Genomic DNA, 9,228 nt, shown 5'->3' on the forward strand with positions numbered 1-9,228 from the left:
GAGACATTGAGAAGGGCTCTGCAGAGGGGTGGGGGCAGAATCAGGGCAGAAGAGCCTTGGATTGGGTGCTGTCTTCCTACCTGGAATGTGGATGCAATGCTCGGCTGCACAGCAGCTATCTTGTGAGCATGAAGACAAAGGTCACACTCTAAGTATGGCTGAGTAGAATGCCACAGGCACTTTGGGTCCAAGCTTAACCCTTGAGTTCTTGATTCATGAGAAGAATAAACTCCAATCCCTACTATGTGTAAAACTGATTTTGTTTCAAACAAACGAGATCCAAGCCTTCTAAGAAAGTCACATTGGTCCCAGCCACAGACGTCTTAGCCCCATAATCTGAGAAACCATGTCTTTTGTCTATTTGTGCCGGTTCTTCTTTTTTCTAGATTCAAAACCAGAGTAAGCAAGAGATCAGTAAGGACCGAGGACCCTCCGAGTGGCCGGCAGACTGTGAGGACATAAGGCACAGCCCAGGAAATGCGACGAATAGATGACATTCCTGGCTTGGCAAGGAGATTTACCTCTCCTGCCCACTGCAGTCCGGCCTCAGATCCTGAGCCGTGCCCCTCGCTTCTCAGTCTTGAATCACATCTCTGCCCCTGCCACGTCCACTGGGCTCTCTCTGTTCTCTCACTCAGCCCTCATTCTTCCACACGCCCCCATCCCACCACCCCTGCCCCCACCAGCCCCAGCTCAAATGACAGTCAAGCTCCCTCGCCGCCATCCCAGAGCACCGCCAACCTCCCCTGACCACCTCCTCAGGGACCAGGCCACCTGTAATCCTACCTGGAGGACCTCATCTACCTTCAGGCGACCCGGGCAAAGGGCCGGTGGTTTCTGTGGGATAAACATGTCTCGACCCAGTATCACTTAGGAAGGGGGGGGGCATCAGCAGACGTCAGGGGCTGGGGGGCGGTGGGGAGCACGGCGCACCGACTGAAGCCTGAGACCGAAGGAGGCGAGCATCACTCCTTCCCCATCCCCAGGCCCGCCACACAACCCACCTCCACCGTGGCCCTCCAACTCGCACTGCGGCAAAGAACTTCGGAAGGGCACATGGCTTTTGCCTTAACCGAAGGTACTGCTCCCCTCCAGCTCTCGTTTTTCTATCAGGACTGCAGAGCAGCTTTTGAAAAAAAGCACAATTAGGAATGACAGGTTTTGATTGTTCTGAAATGCACATCAATTTATCACATTGGCCTTTTAGGAGCATCTGGATTCGGAGCCGTGCACACAGCACGCCGGCAGCGAGGACGGTGTCCAGGAGCCGCAGCTGGGCCACTTGGCCAAACCTGCGCCGTGCGGTCTTGCTCCGGGGCTGGCCGGGGGGAGCCCACGCCTTGGCGATCATGAAATGCGGTTCTGTCCCGCACTGGCCTTGGAAGCCTGGTCAGCAGATGGCCTTTGCCACGGGCATGGTGATGTCACTGTGACCACCAGCGGTTCCCAGCTCAGGCGCCCTCGGTGCTCTCCAACACAGACCCTTTGCTTCATCTGGGCGCACCATTCTTCTCCATTGGCACATTCTTCACTGGCTACCGTTTTGTTACCTGGGTTGGGAGAAACTTGGAGCGTCCACAGTCCCTCTTGGAATGCTTCATGTCGAGACTGGGTTTGCAGTCGTGCTCACAGGGATGGATTTTCAATGAACATTTGCTGGAGCCAAAGCTCTAATGGCCTAAGGTACTATGATAAGAACACTCCACGGTCACAGAACTGTTGTTGGTTAGCCCAGAAGCACATGGCAATGGCAGGCGACGGGGTCAGCCCAGGTGGCCTCCCTGCCCCACCACTCCCTGTGGAACCCAAGTCCCTATTGTGGAATGAGCAACCCACATTCTGTGCTTTCTGCCCAGTTTCACCATCGCCCATTTGCACGCCTGCCGGGATTCCTTGAGAGGCTCGTGCTGTGCTCACGGGCCAGTCTCCAGCACACGCCCCCGGCATGCGGTGGGTTCCCCACACACCCGCCTGGTGAGCGAACAAACGGGTCTCCTTCCAGAGGGCGGCCCGGATGCTTGGGGTTCCTACTAGGCAGAAGTGGGACACGGAGCATGCATTTTGGTGCACGAATCATAGGGAGGTGTAATTCCAGCACAGAAGAGGCAGAAGGAAACCATGAATTACTTTTTGATTTGGGGAATGGGTAGGTGGGTTGGAAGGGAAGAAAATGGATGTAGGAAAGGCACAGCCCTCCACTGGAGCTTAACAAGCAGAATCCTGCCCCTGGGGCTGGCATGTGAGCGTGTGGGCTGAGAGTCTTCCCAGTGAAAAGGTTGGGTCCTTGCACTTCACAGAAAAGGTCACCAGCATCACTAAGTGCCCCATTCGGACAGCAGCCAGGAGCGAGACTGGAGGGTTCTGTGGGAGCCACATCCAGACCTTAAATCTTCCCCTTTTACCTCCTCCTGGTGTCGCCTGGTTGGCTCTGCAAGCCCGGGGAGCACGAGCCCAGGTAAGAATGGCCGAGCGGGCCCGAGGGGACAGTAAGGAAGCCTCACAGGTTCATGGGAAGAAGAGGAGGGAAGGGAGCGGGGCTGGGGAGAACGTGGAAGGAGGAAGCCTGGGGTGGCAGTGGCCGCGCTGGCAGCTGAGCCTCTGCTCCGAGAATGCAGACCAGGGGTGTGGCGCAGGGAGCTGCCAGGGGAACGCAGAGCGGGCCACGCGGGCCTCACTGCGGCTCAGATGGACTTATCTCCAGGGCCCAGGGCTGGCCTGCAGCCTCACGAGCACACTTTGAGCTCCAGCAGCAGGTGCCCTGGTCTCTCTCTTCTGCATTTAGAAGGCGCCCCGAACACAGACTCCGAGGCCATGCAGTGAATAACCGAAAATGTATTTGTAGCCACGGGGCTGTGTGTCTGTGAACTATCACGAGGACCGGTAAATCAGTGACACTTCCGAACACGTTTCCACACGTTTGAAAATGACTCTGCCGACGTCTTCAATCGGAGCCGGCTGGTATCTAGAAGCGTGTAGATTTCAGGTTTCCTCCTGCGGGAACAGAGAGGTGGCATTGGGGGTGGGGTGTCCCTGCCTCCAGCTTTTTCAGATGCTTCCTCCCGGTGCGAGCATGACATGAATAAGTGAAGCCAGGGGGTCGCCTCAGCTGCGGGAGGGCGGCCCCTCGAGGCCTGAGGCTCCTGCTTGCCCGTGGCTGCAGGGGATCCCAGAGACATCTTCTCGAAAGGCCTCCAGGGCTGGTAGAAACACTGAGGCAGGAAGCAGCCTGGTGTGTGGACCTCAGACTTTCTTATTTTACCCCGGGGTGTTCGAGGCTTGAGGTCAGAGCCGCACTTTCTCCGCCACCAGTCCCCTGGGCAGTCCTGCAGGTAACAGCAGCAGAAAGGACGGAGGGAGGGGCTTTGAGGGCAGAGAGTGGTCTCTGCAGACCCANCTTTGCTAGAGGCGCGGTCTCTGCAGACCCACAGAGCTGGGGGCCTGGGGTTCCATTTGCAGGGAACCCACATGCAAGGAGGGTGTAGAGCCTGTCCTTGAGAGGTCAANTCTCTGCAGACCCACAGAGCTGGGGGCCTGGGGTTCCATTTGCAGGGAATCCACATGCAAGGAGGGTGTAGAGCCTGTCCTTGAGAGGTCAAAGTACACGGGGCTTGTTGGTGTGAAGTGACATTGCCCCCCCCCCGGAAGATGGGGGCCATGCACAAAGGATCACAGGAATTCTACTCCAATTAAAGAGAAAGTCCAGCCAAAGAAATCCTTGCACAAGGAGATAACACTGCGTGTCCTAGCAGAAGGCATCCAGTCCTGACGTGAGGATCCTGGGTTTGAACTCCAGCTCTGTCGTGTGCTGCTACGTGGCTTTAGGCGCGTTGCTTAACCTCTCTGAACCCCCCTTGGTATGTAGAACTGGACAAGCAGCGCTGTGCACATGGTAGACACTTAGTTAATATCACTTAATCCAGCCCTTCAGACGCCAACGCAAACTCCGGTTGGAAACAAGGTCTTGGCCGGATGTCCTGTATAATCACCTCCATGCCAAACAGAACTTAGACAAAAACATCAAAGATTTGTCTTCAATGCTTCCATCCGGACCTTGGGTTTGCCTCTCCCCCACCCCGTGTTTTCAGCATCTCTTTACACCCANGTCAGCGTCTCTTTACATCCATTGTGCTCCTTACGGCCTCTGGAAACGGACCCCTCACTTATTTCCCAGGTACACCCCACGGTGCAGACAATATCTTGCACAGATGGGCGTTTAATATTTATAAAGCGATTGATTTCCAATGCATAAGCGCTGGCACTCTTTTCCTCATTTTAGCTTCCTCCCTTCGGCGGGAAGACCTTTGTGTCTGCAGGCGTGGTGAAGGTTTTCACCATGACAGCCTGCTGACGGGATCATACGCCCTTCGTTTGCACCCACTGTTTTGCTGTGTCTGCAGTTCGGATCCAAGCACCGATCTATCTTGGCCTCTCAATCGGTCATGGATTAGAAGTCCAGAATCCACAGTCTCTCCAATTTCTGACCTGCAGGGACAGAGCGATCTTGTCACAAACCACCCTAATCCGGTGAGCTGCGGAAAAGCCAGGTGGCCCCACATTCCATTGGAAAGAACTCTTCATTGCTGGCGTTCCCAAACACGGCCTCAGTCTCTTTTTGCGGGGTGCTCCTTTCCCGGGGCAGCCCCCGAGTCTGCAGGGCCTTCTGCAACATCAAGGACAGCGTGGGCTAGCCACCGGCATGCTGGAAATCGGTTCAGTTCGGAATCCTCATTCTTTGAAAATTGATAGCCCCATACCAGTCAGCCTTTCTGGAGGACGCTGAGGGTTTCACTCCCTCATCGTGGAAGGTCACCAGCTGACCTTCGGGGGACACGTTCCTGGACGGAACTGTGNCGCCGAGGGTTTCACTCCCTCATCGTGGAAGGTCACCAGCTGACCTTCGGGGGACACGTTCCTGGACGGAACTGTGGGTGTCTGACATGCAGTGGGCACTCATGCACTATCAGAGGAGGGGACAGAATGACGCAGTGACAAAACCCACAACAGACGGCGCGGGCGGAGGCAGGCAGAGTCTAAGAAAAGATGGCTATCGCTCAGAAGGGCTGGAAAAACTACGCTCTGTAAACTCGGCGTGTCACGCGGGGGGTGTCAGCCACCTAATCTGGGATTACGCTAGACCGGGCTCGCGCTTCCCAGGAGGAAAGGGACAATCAAGACTCCGGTGATGTAAAGCTGCAGGATGTGTCCGCGGTTGTTAGTTTCAACCGGGCGGCAAAATGACAGCGTCGGACCGCTCAGCACCATTGCTCGCTCAGAAAGGACCCCGGGGCCAACCGCGGCCTCCCGAGCCTTCGGGGACCAATGACCCAGTTTGTGGGGGTTCCAGATGCCTGGTTTGTTCCATTCCCCTCTGTGTCTCATGATGTCACCATTTATCGCAGACATTTTGGGAAGAATAAAGCACAGCGCCTACATCCGGCACGCGTGTTCCCAAGATTATTGTAACGACGACTTTTACCATGCAGGATTGGGCAGGCACAGAAGTGAAATTCAAACCGGTCCGACTTTCTGTCCTGGGGTGTTGGGCCGGCAGATGACGAGAGGGTGAGTCAGCGACAATGCATTAACTGAGGATCCACCACGTAGGGAACAAAATAGGGTTGTGCGTCCAAGGAAACGTCAGGCTTCCGGAAGAGAGGGAGAGAAGCAGGAAAGGACCCAGAAAGGGTCTCTTTACTCATAATTAACTGCAGAATAAACAGCTCCCCCATGGAACGGGCCCCTCCTCTCCACTGCCCCTGCAGCCCCACATTTCAATTAGCTCTGTGTCATTCTGGTCCCCTATTACCTCCGATAATCAAGGTCTGGCTGCAATTAATTGTGATAATGTCTCAGGAGCAGAGCCAACAGCAGCTCGGGGAGGCTAGCCAGAGACGCTCCTCTGCCCAGCATGCCCTCTGTCAAGGGGCTGCTCGGGGTTCGGTCTGCACAGACTGCGGGGTGGGCGAGGGCGGTGGGCAGAGACCCTCGCAGGCCGGCGTCTTCTGGTGTCTGCGGGGTCACGGCGCCGTGCGAGCTTCCCCTCCTTCCACCTCCCTGTATCCTACTTCCCTTCCCGGTCCCAGCAGCCCCGAACCCTCAAAGCCAGTGACTCTGGAAATGAAGACATTCATACGTACAGTGGAATACGATTCAGCCACGAAACGGGATGGGGTGCTGATATGCATTACGCCACGGACAAACCTTGGAAACCTTACACGGAGCGAAAGAAACCACACTCGAAAGGGCCACGTGTTGTGTGATTCCACTTATGTGTGATATCCAGAAAAGGGAAATCCACAGACACAGAAAACAGGTGGGCGGCTGCCAGGGGCTGGGGGCTGGGGGAGATGGAGGGGTGACCGCTAATGGAGAGGGGGGTTTCATTTTTGGGGTGCTGGGTATGCTTCGGAGCTAGGTAGACGGGGTGACTGTACAACACAGGAGTGTGTGGAATGCCACCGAATAGTTCCCTTTCAAAGGGGGCTGTGCCTGGGTGGCTCAGTCGGTTAAGCGTCTGCCGTCGGCTCAGGTCATGATCCCAGGGTCCTGGGATCAAGTCCCGCATCGGGCTCCCTGCTCAGCGGGGAGCCTGCTTCTCCCTCTCCCTCTGTGCTCTCTCTCTCTCTCAAGCAAATAAATAAAATCTTAAAAAAAATAAATGAAAGGGAGGAGTGGATGTTATGTGAATTTCACCCCAATCCATCATATCAGATCAAATAAATAAAACCGGCTACAATTTCTTAAGCACACACAAGATGCCTGGTCCCTGCTGGGATGGTACCATCGACTCCAATGAAGAAATAAGAGACCTGGGGCCCGGGGAGGGGACCTGGGGGTGGGCGAGGAGCCAGGTCAACCCTGCAAGGCCAGCACACGCCCTCCTCCCCGCAGCGCCCCCGGCGGCGGGTCAGCCCTGGGTCCCGGCAGCCGTGGGAATCAGGAGTGACGTCTGCCGGGGGCTGCTGTGTGCAGGAAATACAGGACAAGGCCCGCGGGAGGCCGAGGCAGCAAAAGCAGGCGGGTGCCGGTTCGAAGAGAGGACGAGGGCCGAGAAAAGGGAACAGGAACTCAGGGTTTTATTTAACACCCACAGGTGCACGGCCCAGGGAGGGACGCGGGTGGGGGTGGGCCCCGGCCAGGGAGCGGGAAAGGGAAAGCGGGGTCTGGCCAGGAAGGGCTGCTTCCGCGGTAGCGTCCGTGGGACAGCCACATCCCTCCTCCCGGGAGCTCCACGACCCCGGCGACCTGCACACCACCTTTACGTAGGCCAGCTCACCTGTGTTAAAGCCACCAGGCAGCTTGAACCGTAAAAAACACGGAACAGACTCACATTTTCCACTCCCCTGTGCGGGATAAGGGGGTAGACGGGACGAGAACATCGCAAAGCGTCTCAACACACTCCGCTTTTCCTTGTAAGGACAGAGCTCTGCAGAGCGTCTCTCCTTTTTAATGATCTATTATGTAAGCGCGTCTTTAAATGAATCTGTCGGGGCTGGAGGCTGGTGGGTGTTTCTTTTCACTTTCTCCCCCCACCCTGGGCGCCGGCAAACACCGGCCGGTGTTTTTCTGAGGTTCTCTGTGCTTCCTACACAGTGGCATGGAAACACTTTCCCCGGTCTCTGAGAGCAGCAGGGGCAGGAATTTGGGGATCTCGACACTCAGAGATCATCTCCAGCTTCTCCCCGTGAAAGCAAAAGCTCATGAATCAGAAGCAAACTGGAAAGGCCTTTTTTTTTTTTTTTTTTGGCTTGTGTCAAATGACTTGATCACCTATAATTAAATATTTAAGGCGCCTGTCAAAACTGCGCCCAGACAGGGTAGATCAGGACAGACTTGAGGGCCTTTAGGAACGAGTGTGGTTCGCAGGAGATGGGGGAATCAGCCGCTTTGGTGACCCTTTCTGTGCCTGTGGGGGGAGCTGGGAACGAGTCCGTCTGCCAAGCCAGGCTTGAAGGCCGGCCGCGTGGCGCTCCCTGGGCATGTGGCGGGCCAGCCAGACCTTCGTCCGCAGGCCAGCAGACCTCTCCATCGAGCGATGCCGTTGGCTGCGAGACTTTGAGACACCCCTGCACTTACACCGTCCCTCGTTTTCAAGGACGCCTCTGAAACCTTGTTGCCTTCTTCACACCCGCGACGTCGATTTGGCCCCCTCAACCTACACGACCATCTCTAAACGCACAAAACCCCAAGGACTGCAAAAACTCAACCCTGCAGGATGCGAGGGATTCCTGACACGTCTCAGTAGGAGAAGATGAACTTTCTCTGAGGCTCCAGGAGATGCTGGCAGGGAGGAGGGGGGACCTCCCCTCGGGCCCTGGTCCTTCTGCCTCCTAGAAAAGTCATTTCCAGCCCCGCTGTGCCTTTTTGCCCAGGGTTCTGGATCAAAGGTCTCCCGCCTGGCTTGGGCTCCAGCTTCTTTCTCCCTCCCTCCGTGTTGCCTATGGGCCGGGGCTGGACCTCGGGTTCACTGATGGACCCTCAGCCACAGGCCTTTTCCTCTGCATGTGTGATCTTGCCAAAGCTCAGAAGGGGCTGCAGGGCGCTCCCGGGGAGGGCAGGGATCCCAGGAGGGCAAGGCTGCCAGGCTCCTGCGGCACACGCAGCAGACCCTCCCAGTTCGGGCAGCTCTCTCTGCGCTCACACCCACTCCTCCACCCTCAACCCCATCCCCCATTGGAAGAAAGTTAAACACACACACACACACACCCCACAAACCCAGCACGTAAAAACGAGAGCCTTCTGGTCCAAATCAACCAGGCATCTATCGAGGGCCTTCTCTGGGCTCCATTCCATGCTCTGTGCAATCGAAGTGACAGCATAAAATAGTTGTCCCAGCTGCAGCTGTGGGGACCCACCGTGTTTTTTCAGAAATCAAGAAACGAAAAAGAACAAGCATGAAGCCGTGAGACACAAGGTGGTGTGGACGAAAGCAAGAGGGATGAGGTGGGGGCTGCGGGGGTCGCCCAGCAGCCCCAGCCTGCTGCAGAAGCCCTCCCTGACAAGGACGTGTCTTCCCAAGCTCCGCACCCACATGGCTCCGAGCAACAGGACCGGCCAGTCGGGACACATACTCACGTGTTTGCAAACTAGCTCGGTCCTGGGTCTGCCTAGGGGGGCTCTCTGCGTGTTCCCCTCAAACTCCCGCTCCTCCAGTGCGTGGCCTGCCAGGCCCCCAGAAAATGCTGATGCTGCAGGGAGCAGCGGCCTCCCCCGGAAGCCCACACAACA

The 9,228-nt window shown here is 56.5% G+C and overlaps 1 protein-coding gene across 5 annotated transcripts in view; it reads right to left on the minus strand.

Annotated features, from left to right (window-relative positions):
• CARD11 (caspase recruitment domain family member 11) overlaps nucleotides 1–9,219 on the minus strand; it is a 58,508-nt gene extending 49,289 nt beyond the window's left edge. For all 5 annotated transcript variants that reach the window (XM_034669737.1, XM_034669734.1, XM_034669733.1 and 2 more), the window contains exon 1: nucleotides 9,076–9,219. The gene's annotated coding sequence lies outside the window, so the exon portion shown is untranslated. The remainder of the gene's footprint in view (nucleotides 1–9,075) is intronic.
• Between the last annotated feature and the right edge of the window lie 9 nt (nucleotides 9,220–9,228).

The sequence above is a fragment of the Ailuropoda melanoleuca genome, chromosome 10 (assembly GCF_002007445.2).
Source record: "Ailuropoda melanoleuca isolate Jingjing chromosome 10, ASM200744v2, whole genome shotgun sequence".
Classification (NCBI taxonomy): domain Eukaryota; kingdom Metazoa; phylum Chordata; class Mammalia; order Carnivora; family Ursidae; genus Ailuropoda; species Ailuropoda melanoleuca.